Genomic DNA, 14254 nt, shown 5'->3' with positions numbered 1-14254 from the left:
CCCCCTTTCCTAATCGGCCACCATTCAGATAATAGTCTACTTTCCTGTTTTTGCCACCAATGTGGATAACCTCACATTTATCCACATTATACTGCATCTGCCATGCATTTTCCCACTCACCCAGCCTATCCAAGTCACCTTGCAGCCTCCTAGCATCCTCCTCACAGCTAACACTGCCCCCCAGCTTCGTGTCATCCGCAAACTTGGAGATGTTGCATTCAATTCCCTCGTCCAAATCATTAATATATATCGTAAATAGCTGGGGTCCCAGAACTGAGCCTTGCGGTACCCCACTAGTCACTGCCTGCCATTGTGAAAAGGACCCGTTTACTCCTACTCTTTGCTTCCTGTCTGCCAGCCAGTTCTCTATCCACATCAATACTGAACCCCCAATACCGTGTGCTTTAAGTTTGTATACTAATCTCTTATGTGGGACCTTGTCGAAAGCCTTCTGAAAGTCCAGATATAACACATCCACTGGTTCTCCCTTATCCACTCTACTAGTTACATCCTCGAAAAATTCTATAAGATTAATCAGACATGATTTACCTTTCATAAATCCATGCTGACTTTGTCCAATGATTTCACCACTTTCCAAATGTGCTGCTATCCCATCTTTAATAACTGACTCTAGCAGTTTCCCCACTACCGATGTTAGACTAACTGTACTGTAATTCCCCGTTTTCTCTCTCCCTCCCTTTTTAAAAAGTAGGGTTGCATTAGCTACCCTCCAATCCTCAGGAACTACTCCAGAATCTAAAGAATTATGAAAATTATCACTAATGCATCCACTATTTCTGGGGCTACTTCCGTAAGTACTCTGGGATGCAGCCTACCTGGCCCTGGGGATTTATCGGCCTTTAATCCATTCAATTTACCTAACACCACTTCCCGGCTAACCTGGATTTCACTCAGTTCCTCCATCTCATTTGACCCCTGCTATTTCCGGCAGATTATTTATGTCTTCCTTAGTGAAGACAGAACCAAAGTATTTATTCAATTGGTCTGCCATGTCCTTGTTCCCCATGATCAATTCACCTGTTTCTGACTGCAAGGGACCTACATTTGTTTTAATTAATCTTTTTCTCTTCACATATCTATAAAAGCTTTTGCAGTCAGTTTTTATGTTCCCTGCCAGTTTTCTTTCATAATCTATTTTCCCTTTCCTAATTAAGCCATTTGTCCTCCTCTGCTGGACTCTGAATTTCTCCCAGTCCTCTGGTAGGCTGCTTTTTCTGGCTAATTTGTACGCTTCAACTTTTGTTTTGATACTATCCCTGATTTCCCTTGTTATCCACGGATGCACTACCTTCCCTGATTATTTTTTTGCCAAACTGGGATGAACAATTGTTGTAGTTCATCCATGCAGTCTTTAAATGCCTTCCATTGCATATCCACCGGCAACCCATTAAGAATCAATTGCCAGTCTATCTTGGCCAATTCACATCTCATACCTTCAAAGTTACCTTTCTTTAAGTTCAGGACCCTTGTTTCTGACTTAACAATGTCACTCTCCATCCTAATGAAGAACTCAACCATATTATGGTCACTCTTGCCCATGGGGCCACGCACAACAAGACTGCTAACTAACCCTTCCTCATTACTCAATACCCAATCTAGAATAGCCTGCTCTCTCGTTGGTGTCTCTACATGTTGGTTTAGAAAACTATCCCGCATACATTCCAAGAAATCCTCTTCCTCAGCAATTTGATTCACCCAATCTATATGTAGATTGAAGTCACCCATTATAACTTTTACCTTTGTTGCACGCATTTCTAATTTCCTGTTTGATACCATCCCCAACTCCACTACTACTGTTAGGTGGCCTGTACACAACTCCCACTAGAGTTTTCTGCCCCTTAGTGCTTCACAGCTCTACCCATAACGATTCCACATCCTCCAAGCTAATGTCCTTCCTTTCTATTGCGTTAATCTGCTCTCTAACCAGCAACGCTACCCCACCTCCTTTCCCTTTCTGTCTATCCCTCCTGAATATTGAATATCCCTGGATGTTCAGCTCCCAGCCTTGGTCACCCTGGAGCCATGTCTCTGTGATCCCAACTATATCATAGTCATTAATAGCTATCTGCACATTCAACTCATCCACCTTATTACGAATGCTCCTTGCATTGAGACACAAAGCTTGTTGTTACAACACTCTTACCCCTTATACTATTATGTTGAAAAGTGGCCCTTTTTGATTTTTGCCCTGGATTTGTCTGCCTGCCACATTTCACCTTGCTACCTATTGCTTCTACCGTCATATTACACCCCTCTGTCTCTACGCTCACACATTTAAGAAACCTTTTCCCTTTAACTCCATCCTCAACTATCCCATTCGACACCCCACCCCCCTTATTCAGTTTAAAACCACCCGTGTAGCAGTGGCAAACCTGCCTGCCAGAATGCTGGTCCCCCACCTGTTAAGATGCAATCCGTCCCTTTTGTACAGTTCCCCCTTACCCCAAAGCAGATCCCAGTGATCTAAGAATCTAAATCCCTGCCCCGTGCACCAGTTCCTCAGCCACACGTTCAGGTCACGTATCTCCCTGTTCCTGCTCTCGCCAGCACGAGGAACTGGAAGCAGACCGGAGATAACAACCCTGGAGGCCCTGCTTTTCAGCATTTTTCCGAGCTCTCTAAAGTCACGCTGCAGAATATTCATCCCTTTCTTTCCGACATCGTTTGTGCCGACATGCACTACCACTTCCGGCTGTTCACCTTCGCCCTTGAGGATTTTCTGCACTCTGTCCGTGACATCCTGGATCCTGGCACCAGGAAGGCAGCACACCTTCCTCGAATCCCGTCTGTTGCCGCAGAAACCCCTGTCCGTACCTCTCACAATGGAGTCTCCCACTACAATGGCGTTGCCTGACTTAGGCCTTTTTGGTTTTGGCTCAACAGCCCTATTCGCATCGCAAGCCAGTCCGCCACTCAGTGTAAAAACGTCTTCTGTCCCGACAGCTTCTAAGTGGGTGAACCTGTTCACAAGAGGTACAACACCCGGGGACGTTGGCATTCCATGCTTCCCTCCCTTTCTCACTGTCTCCCACCTTCTCTCTTCCAGTACCTTAGGTGTTAAATACAAAGGATTGAGGAGAGAAAGGTAGGTTGGCAGACTTCTAGGGAAAGTATTTAAATGGCAAATTTCCTCGAACCAAGCGAAGACAAAAATTCAGCTGCGGAGTTTGAACTCCGCAGCTGAACTCGGCCCAGCCCAGCTCAGTAGTTTAGTTACGAGATACAGTGCGTAAACAGATCCTTCGGCCCACCAAATCCGCACTGATCAGCGATCCCCGTACACTAACACCATCCCACACATTAGCGACAATTTACAATTTCTACTGAAGCTAAATTAACCTACAAACCTGTACGTCTTTGTAGTGTAGTTGGAAACCGGTGTACCTGGAGAAAACTCATGTGGTCACATGGAGAACGTACAAACTCCGTACAGGCAGTACCCATAGTCAGGATCGAACCCGGGTCACTGATGCTGTAAGGCAGCAATGCTGCTGCTGTGCCACCATGTCGTAACTGCACTCCACACTGAACAAGTCCCTCTCTCACATCTCCCTGACTACTGTCTAAGGGAGACAACCCCATTACTTTACTGCTACAGAGATGGGAATACCTGCTCAGACGATTCCTTGATTTCATACGCTGAACTGTTTGGTGATTTTAATTTACTCCTCGTTCAGTTTCGTGTCTTCGAAATGGAGGCTGCAGCCAAGGACCAGTGTCCACTCCCTCACCCCCTCCAACAACTCTCGAATTCCCCCTCTTTCAATTGCCTCCCCACCCCCTACATCCTCTTGATTCTTCACATTCCATTCTCTGTGCACTATTGTAACACAGTGTCTCTGATCCTCCGCAGCCTAACTTCTTCTGAGTTACGCGCGGTTCCTTCTATCGGTTATGAGCGGTTGCTCCCATCCCTCAGTGCCAGAACTCTACCCTGAAAGCCATTTTAAACACGTCCAGTGATTTGTTTCATAACCGAAGAATTAGCACGCATTGCATTGCAATGTTCCCTCTGCACTGTCAACCGTGTGTGCTTTCAATTCCCCTACAGACCAGTATCTTATCTGGCACTAGCCAGACAGTAATAAGGAAGTGCTGCTCTAATGGAAACAGTGCAGTTTGGACAGCACTTTAAATTTACCCTCTCAGGAGTGCAAAAAGGCTTCTGTAATACAACATCAAGGAAACTGTGGGAATTGTCCCAAGGAGCAGGTATCGGGTAACTTATCACATTACCCTTTACAAATAGATTGCTATGCTTTTGATACCAAATTGTCATGTCTTCAATAGGTAGTATTAATTGGCAGTATTAATTCAGAAGTATTAATTGTAACACTATTTATGTGTTAATAGGCAATATTAATTGCAATGCTAGTTGTCGTATTAATCTTAATCGCCGCTGTTGTACCTGCTTCTATCACCATACCTATGCTATGGCAGCGCATTCCAGATAAACACCATTCCCTGTGTAAAGGAGAAGAAGGGGGAAGAGCTGGTTGGGGAGGGGAAGGAAGATGAGAGGGAGTGCAGAGGTCATAAGTGCAGAAAATTGTGGAAATTGTCAGGTTATACCTTCTTGAATTGGAACAAATTATAATGGCATCAATCAAATGAGGACCAGGGTGACAGAGAGAGGTTGGACAGCGGAAAACCCTTCTGTTTATGGAATTCCATAGAAACGGGCCATTGTTCACTGCCTGCTTTTGTCCATCTCACGTTAATAAATCTTTTCTCTTCTATTTAATTGCACCATGATTGTGTCAATAATGATTATCTTTAGAATCAGAGTATCAAACACTGACCTCAGTGGGGACAAAAATTTCCAATGACGAAATTCAGAAACTGAAGATGTTGTTTTGCTCATTCAGTGAGATGTTCTGCAAAACCTGACCATTAACTGAGGGAAGGTAATGGAAACTTATTTCATTAGAAATGACAGCTTTTGTTTTAATCTAACAGATCTAGATACAATTACCCATTGGCAACCAGCGCCTTTTGGAGCCGCAAAGATGTGGTTGCACAGACAGGTTTGGCCAGTTCTTAAAATTAATGTTTTGCAACTGCTTTCTGCAGAAATGGGGGGTAGGTAACAAAGTGTGGGGGTGTATTGCAAGACACAGGCCAGAGTCTAGTCCAATAAGTGTCTGTTCCAAAGGAAACATTTGTGGTTTGCAGGCCAGATTGTTATCGTGCATTTATGTTTCAAATGAATGCTGGTTGATGTGTGGTTAATTAGTTCTTAGTTTTGCACATTGTTCTGCAATTTATGCGAGTAAACAACATGACCCCACGCACCTTCTATTTTTGGAAAGAACAGAAAATATTAAGTGAAATGGAGAAAAGTAATATTTCTGAGCTTCATTGGATAAAAATACCCCCAAGCATTGGAGCAAGTGATGCAGCTCCTACTGATTGAGATAGGTAAAATTGGAAGGTCCATGCTAAAAAATATTATGTCCTCAGTTAATGTTCTCTGTAAAAATATTTATTTGGTCTTAGTTACCATCTTTATTTAATTGGATAACACATTTCCAAGAATGAGACAAAAGCTGGGATATGCCTGAAGGATTATTTATAATGCAAGAACAAGCTTGTTGAGAATGCAGTGTTAGACCAGTGCAAACATTTGAGACATAGTCCCAGTTTGATCTCATTGATTATAACTCCCTGGCCCTTTGGCCAATTCAAGCCAGCTGTTCAAACAAATGGTCATCACTCCACAGACCACGTAGAAGATCCGCAGGAGGAAGTGCAAGAGAGCAGCAGGCATTCCCTTTTGAAATATAATCTTTCAGTCTGTCTGTCAATAACTCAACCTGCACAAAGGAAGTTTTGGCATATTTGCCTGATTGTTGTTGTGCAAGTTTGCTGTGCGTCAATATACTAACATGTTTCTTTGTGATCACAGTAAAGATTCTTCACAAATACTCATTGTCTCTTGGGCAAACATGCAAACAACATAGTCATAGAGTAATATAACATGGAATCATGCCCTATGCCACTCAAATTGCCTATGCCAACCAAGATACCCCATCTATGCTAGTCCCACCTGCACGCATTTGGTCCATATCCTTCTAAACCTTTTCTATCTATATATCTGTCCAAATGACTTTTAAATGTTTTTGGGGCAGCACAGTGATGCAGTGGTAGAGCTGCTGCATTACAGTGCCAGAAAAACAGGTTCGATCCTGACTCGGGGTGCTGTCTGTGCGGATCCTGTGACTGCGTGGGTTTTCTCCGGGTGCTCCGGTTTCCTCCCACATTCCCGGGATGTGCAGGTTTGTAGGTTATTTGCTCCGGAAGAAGTAGTAAATTATCCCAAGTTTGTAAGATAGTGCTAGTGCACGGAGTGATCGCTGGTCAGTGCGGATAAGGTGCTCTGAAGGGCCTGTTTCCGTGATGTATGTCTAAACCAAAGTAAACTATAGTATAATGCCAAAACTACCTTCGCTGGCAGCTTCTGCCATTTACCCATCACTCTGTGTGTGATGAAGATGCCCATGAGGTTCCCATTACATCTATCCCTCTCACCTTAATCATGTCTTTCATACTTCTTCATCAAAAAATGTCAAACTGTGACTCAATATTGCACCAAAGAGCCGAGGATGGGTCATAAGATCCTCGGATTGAAATGAGCAGGAGGAAGTAGGGATACCAGCCGGGGATAGTTGGGGCTCAGAGACTGAGCCCCAACTGAGTTTTACAGAACATTGAACAGTACATCAGAGGTACAGGCCCTTCAGCCTACAATATCGGTGCCGAACATGATGCCAGTTTAAACTAAACCTCTTAGCCTGCATGCGATTCAAATCCATTCCCTGCATATCCATGTGCCTATCTAAAAGCCTCTTAAATGCCACTATCATATCTGCTTCCACTACCATCTCTGGTAGTTTGTTCCATATACTCCTCACTCTCTGTGTGAAATACTTGCCCCACACATCCCTTTTAAACATTACCCCTATCACGTTAAAGCTATGTCATCTAGTCTTTGATATTTCCATCCCGAGAAAAAGGTTCTGACTGCCTATCCTATCTATGCCTATCATAATGTTATATACCTTTATCAGGTCTCCCCATTCTTTCTAAAGATTCAAAGAAAACAATCTAAATTTGCCCAACCTCTGTTTATAACTAATACTCTCTAATCCCGGCAATATTCTGATAAACTTCTTCTGCACCCTCTTAAAGCCTCCTGCTTTGAACAGAAGTTCAGTGCTGGAATGCCATTCGCCCTGCCAGTCTCGGGTGCACCTGTATCAATGCTGGAAGTTGTAAAATCGGCCTTCCTGAGAGTGAATCCGCAGAAAGTAACTGGTCTGGATGGAGTCCCTGTCAATCACCAGCTTTGCCCTCCCCACCGTCAAAGAGATCTATCGTAGTCGCTGCCTCAAAAAGGCATCCAAAATCATCAAAAACCCACACCATCCAGGCCACACACTTGTTTCATCATTGCCATCAGGGAGAAGGTACAGGAGCCTGAGAACTGTAACGTTCAGGAACAGCTTCTTCCCTACAGACATCAGGCTATTAAAGACAACAGCGAATAAGATCTGAGCTCTGAACTGCAAAATACTATATTATAATTGCACTACATTTGTTATTTATTGAACTTTTTCTGTTTTTTTCTCTTCCCCGTTATGTACTATGTTTTACATATTCACATTTTCTGTTGTACTGCAGCAAGTAAGAATTTCATTGTCTCATCCGGGACATTTGACAATAAAACACTCTTGACTCTTGAATATCCTGCAGTCTACTTCATTTGGTGCTCTCAGTGTGACTTCCTTTACATTGACAAGACCAAACATAAACTAGTCACCAGTTTCACTGAATACTTGCACTAGGGGCCTGCTGGATCTCCTTGTTCCCAACCATTTTAGCTCTCCTTCCCATGTACATACATTCCTTTTTGAACTTGGTTTCTTACATTGTCTCCATTTGTGGTGATGTTTCTACAGTTCTTGTGCTTTGTACACAAACTGGAGAAACACCACCACAAATTCCATGGGTAGCTTACAATCAAATGGTATGAAGTGAGTTTTCTAACTTCGAGTGATAACTGCCTTTTAGACTCTTTTTCATTCCTTGTTCCTCACCCCCATCATACTCCGCTCCCAATTCTCCCACTGTATCCCACCTCCCCCATGTTACCTTGCTCCATTCCCCTCTGTATACTCATCTCCCATCCCCGAGTCCTCACTTCCCTTTTAGCATCCCTCCTTCCCCTCCTCTTTCCCCTTCCATCCACATTTCTTCCTGTGGCTGTAAATTTCACTCCTCCTCACCCTTTTGTCTCCTTTTCACCTCTGGCCATTGTCACTTTCTGTACCTATCTGCCAATTTAATTCCCCTCACCTGGATCCACCTATCTCTTGCACGTAATTTGCATATAGGCAAATTCTCTGTGAGAATAATTTTCGCAGAGTATAATTGATGTGAATTTCTGACACAAGCGACATTTAGCATCAGAATGTAATGTGAGGATCACATTTTACATTCACTCTTGTAGAGGGATGGAGTTATCTATTAATCAATAACTCAGCAGTCAATGGCATGTACCTGCACACAGTTCAGGTCTCCCTGAACCTTCACTCCCTGGGTGTGCCCGTGGTCATGATGCCACATGCTCTGCACAGGGTGAAGCTACTTCCATCATCGTGCCAAGGTAATGTGGTGTAGCTTGTGATCTGCAGTGATGTCATGTAAAGCCTCCCTGTGATGCTAAGCATGTCAGTGTCTGTGTGACCTCCGTTGCATGGCCAGAGCAACCTGGACAGAGTCCATGGTCGGAGCTCTGCCCATGGCTTGGTGCTTGGAAACTCAGCCCCAGGTACATTGCTTCTCGGAGACATGGAGTTAGGTCTGCTACTTCTGGGGGGATGGGAAGCCCTCCTCACCAGAGATTGTCTCTCCCTCTATCCAGCATCTCCCTATATGTAGCCTGTCCTCAGAGTCTCACCTGAGCTCAGTGAAGATAAAACTAGTAAAGACATCAAGCTGTGCCTCAGTGAGAAATCCCAATGTCTCTGCTGGGAAGAGGAAATGCTGCATCCACTCAGCAAGCCAGAGAAGGGCCAGTGGGCCACGTTACATGATAAAGCATCTTTCAGTTCTGATGGAAGGCTACTTTAACTTTTAATGCTTGCATGGCAAGAGGGACATAATTGAGGGTGGAGCTTGTGTTGCTCTGGTAGAGAGTTGGTCTGGACATGATGGGCCAAATGCCCCCCTCTGCTGTAATCAACCACAATTGCCCAACACCGGCAACATTTCCTGTGTGTATTTCAGATTCCAGCACCCCTCTGTATTTCACTTCAGTCTTACAATCTGACTTTAGTCTGCCTAAAAATAACAATTAAATATGCCAGTGAAATTGGGCACCGTGATGTATATAGCAGAGTTGCTGCCTCACAGCAGGAGAGACCCTGGTTAAATGCTGACTTCAGGTGCATTATATGTGGAGCTTCCATGTTGCTCTTGTGATGGATGGGGTTTCTCCAGGTGCTCCAGTTTCCTCCCATAGACATGCGGGTTTGTAGGTTAATTGGCCTCTGTAAATTTTGAGTATAGAGTGGATGCGAAAGTGGGATAACATGGAACTATTGTGAATGGTTAGTGTGATGACTAACCTAGTGATGGGTCTATTTCCATGCTTTACCTTTCAATCAATTTAAACAAAACAAATGTCCAATGTCACACCAATGACTGGCTCAAAGGCAAATTAAATTCAGCCAGTGAAATTAGTAATTGAACGGCAAATGACTGCAGATGAGGAAAATCTGAAATATAGATAGAAAATGTTGAAAGCACTCAGCAGGTCAGACAGCGTCTGTAGAAAAACAGAGTTAACGTTCCTGGTTGATGACTGGCTATAACCTGGCTGCTCAACACCCAACTTGAGAACTAACTATTCCTTTGGTTTATGTTTCATTCGCAAGAAGAAGAAGAAGCACTCGTTTATTAAAATGTCTGAACTTTGCTAGTTAACCACCAGAGGCCAGTGTTGCTCAACAAATGATAGCTGGTAACAGAAGAGACTGCAGATGCTGGAATCTTGAGCAAAAGAAAACTGCCAAAGGAAATCAGATGGTCAGACAGAATCTGTGGAAGTAAAGGACTGGTTGATGTTGTGGGTCAAGGCCCTACATGGGAGGATTAGGGCAGAGCTGTTGATATTGTAGAAGTTGACTTCAGCAAGGACTGGGAATTTTGAGGGAATATAGCCAGTATAAAGTTAGAATGAGGGGTAACATTGGGGCTGGTCGGTGTAAGGTGGAAACGGGTGGGGGAGGGGGATGATTGGCAGGTAGAACAAGGTAGGGGTAGGGAGGAGTGAGGTAGAGATAGAGGTCGGAAAGTTTTAGATAGAACCAGATAATTGTAGGATGATGGCATCAGGTGAACATGGGATAGGAAGTGTAGACAAGGAGCCAAGAAACTCCTTTGGCCCAAATAGCTTCACATGCCCTTCTACACTAATCCTACCTGTCTGCATTTGGCCCATATGCCTCTAAACGTATCCTATCCACGTACCTGTCTAAATGTTTCTTAAACATTGTGATAGTACCTGCCTCAACTACCTTCTCAAGCAGCTTGTTCCATATACCTACCACCATTTAAAAAATTGCCACTCAGCTTCCTATTAAATCTTCCCTCCATCACCTTAAAACCTATGCCCTCTGGTTCTTGTTTCCTCAACTCAGGGTAAAAAAAATATCTGTGCATTTACCATGCTATCTACTCTGCTCATGATCTTATACACCTCTATAAGATCACCCCTCATCTACCTGGGTTTCAAAAGAATAACGTCCTAGCCTGCTCAACCTCTCCCTATAGCTCAGTCTCTCGAGTCCTGATAACATTCTTGTAAATATTTTCTGCACATTTTCCAGCTTAAGAACATCTTTCCTATAACACGATGATCAAAACTGAACACAATATTCTAAATGTGGCCTGACCAATGTCTTGTACAACTGCAACATGACCTCCTAAATTCCATAATTAATACTCTGCTAGATGAGGGCCAATGAGATGAAAGCCTTCATGACTGCTCTTCAACGCTCCGCAGAGCCCTGCCATTCACTGATTAGGTCCTTCCCATGTTCGGCTTCCCAAAATACAACACCTCGCACTTCTCTGCATTAAACTCCATCAACCATTTCTCAACCCACCTCCTCAACGGATGAAGATCCTGCTGCAATCTTTGACAACTATCTTCGCTATCTTTACCACGCACTTTAATGTCATCTGCAAATTTACTAATCATGTTTTGTACGTTTTCATCCAGATTATTGATGTGGATGTCAACACTAAACAGCACTAAACCCTGAGGCACACCACTGGTCACAGAATTAAAGTCTGAAATAACAACCTTACACCATCACCCTTCCTTCCATGAAGCCAATTTTCTATCCAGTCGGTGAGCTCTCCTCAGATGTGAGCTAACCTGCCAGAGCAGCCTACCACTTGGAACCTTGTCAGATACTTTGCTGAAATCCATATATACAACATCAACAGCTCTGCCCCATCAACCGTTTTGGGTCACATCTTCAAAAAACTCAATCAGATTCATAAAACATGAACTCCAACATACAAAACCATGCTGACTATTACTAATCATCTCCTGTCCATCGAGATGCCTCTATGTCTTTTCCCTTAGAATAATCTAGTAACTATCTGACCAGAGATGTTCGACTCACTGGCCTGTAATTCCCTGTTTTTCTGTGCAGCCCTTTTTAAAAAGAGACACATTACTAGCCACCCTCCAGTCTTCCGGCACCTAACCCTTATTTAATGACTCATAAATCAAAGCCAGGATACCTGCAATTTCCACTATCTTCCCACAGTGTCCTTGGATATATCTCATCAGGCCCATGAGATTTGTCTACCTTCATAAGTGTTAGGAGCTTCAGCACCTCCACGAACATCATATTGACTGTCCTCAAGACACTTCCATTGACTGGCCTAAGTTCCCCGATCCTCATATCTTTCTCCATGGTAAAACAGAGCAGAAATACTCATCAAGGACCTTTCCCATCTACTGTGGCTCCATGCAGAGTTTACCACTTTGATTCGTGAGGGGCCCATTCTCTTGCTGGTTACCCTTTTCCCTTAATGTACATACATATAATAACATATAACAATTACAGCACGGAAACAGGCCATCTCGACCCTTCTAGTCCGTGCCGAACACGTATTCTCCCCTAGTCCCATATACCAGCGCTCAGACCATAACCCTCCATTCCTTTCCCGTCCATATAACTATCCAATTTATTTTTAAATGATAAAAATGAACCTGCCTCCACCACCTTCACTGGAAGCTCATTCCACACAGCCACCACTCTCTGAGTAAAGAAGTTCCCCCTCATGTTACCCCTAAACTTCTGTACCTTAATTCTCAAGTCATGTCCCCTTGTTTGAAACTTCCCTACTCTCAGTGGGAAAAGCTTATCCACGTCAACTCTGTCTATCCCTCTCATCATTTTAAAGACTTCTATCAAGTCCCCCCTTAACCTTCTGCGCTCCAAAGAATAAAGCCTTAACTTGTTCAACCTTTCTCTGTAACTTAGTTGCTGAAACCCAGGCAACATTCTAGTAAATCTCCTCTGTACTCTCTCTATACAATCCCTAGGGATTATCCTTAATATTATCTGCCAGAGCTATTTCCTGTTCTCTTTTTGCCGTCCTAATTTCCTGATTTCTTTTTTTAATGTGCTTCTCAGTTCTCAAGACTCCTCCAGGGATACACTTGATCCCAGCTGCCTGTATCTGCCCCATACCTCCTCCTTACATTTGATCAACTCACCATGGATCCCATGCCTCTTAATGCTCTGGATCAACCTCTGGACCGGAGACTTAATCAAATGCCTTACTAAAATCCACCACCCTACCCTCATCAATCACTTTCCTCACCTCAAAAGATTGATCAATTTAGTAAGACATGACTTGCCGCGTACAATAACATGCTGACTGTCCCTCATTAGGCCATCCAAATGGGACTAAATCCTATCCCAAAGAATCCCCTTTGATAGCTTTCCTCCAACTGACATGACACTCTCTGCCCATTAATTCCCTGAGTGTGTGAGGGATCACTCAAATGATGCGGGTATCAGAGGTGCTGTTGGAATGGCCTGTGTGTATGCCTGCAATGCATTTTGTGGATGTTACACACTAATGGGCCTGTCCCACATAGGCGATTTTTTAGGTGACTGTCATAGTTGTAGCAGGTCGCCGAGAAACCAGCGACTGAACCCCCTCCACCCCAAAACAATCTCTACGACAAGCTACAGCAACCTACCACCTAGTCGATGGCAAGCTACCGACAAGCACAATCTCCACGACTAGGACGTCCACCTACTGCAACCTTCGACGACACCTACGACAACACAGACGACAACCAAAGTCAACCCATGTCCTCCTGCAACAAGCTACGACAAGCTAAGACCCTGTCAGCGACAACTGAAGCCTCTAAAATAATGGAACCACAGTTTTCCTAGAATTTTCAATGCAGTACAATGCTTGTGTTTGTGTTTGTGTTATTGATGAAAATATATGAAAATAATTTGCTTTTCAATGCAGTGCAATGCTTGTGTTTGTGTTTGTTTTATTGATCAAAAAATATGAGATTTAAACATTTGAAAGTAATGCCATGAGGCACTAATCTGAAATATAATATCTCCATACATCAATTTGCTGTCAAAATGTCAAGCATTTACTTTATTGATATCGAAACAAACAAAAGTTTTTACAACAAAAAAAGTTGATAAGAACATACAACAGTCCATACAAAAATATTATAATCACATTAAAATTAAAATTATCTATAATAAATCTGGGAAGAATCATAAATTTAACAACAAAGAAAGTTTGATTTATTATTAGATTATAAAAATATAATCTAATAATACAACTGTGCACACAAAGATATTATAATCACATAAAATTGTACTCCCATATCCCCAAAAGGGTCATTGTGTTTCAATAAACTTCAACATTTTAAATTAAACTTCAAACTTCAAACATAATACAAGTACAAAATCATACAGGACTTCAGATCATTTATGGACAGATTACACTTATGTGTGATCTGTGTCCATTAATCCTGTAGAACCCAGACTCAAGTGCAAACTTGCATCCTGGGTCTCTGTTGTGGGGGTACCCCCTGTTGTCACTGGTGCAGATCTGGTCGTGTCAAGGCTGGGGTAGTCTATGAATGCAGATGAGAGTGCAG

Source organism: Amblyraja radiata, chromosome 17, assembly GCF_010909765.2.
Source record: "Amblyraja radiata isolate CabotCenter1 chromosome 17, sAmbRad1.1.pri, whole genome shotgun sequence".
NCBI lineage: Eukaryota > Metazoa > Chordata > Chondrichthyes > Rajiformes > Rajidae > Amblyraja > Amblyraja radiata.
Note: the sequence above shows the minus strand (reverse complement) of the source record.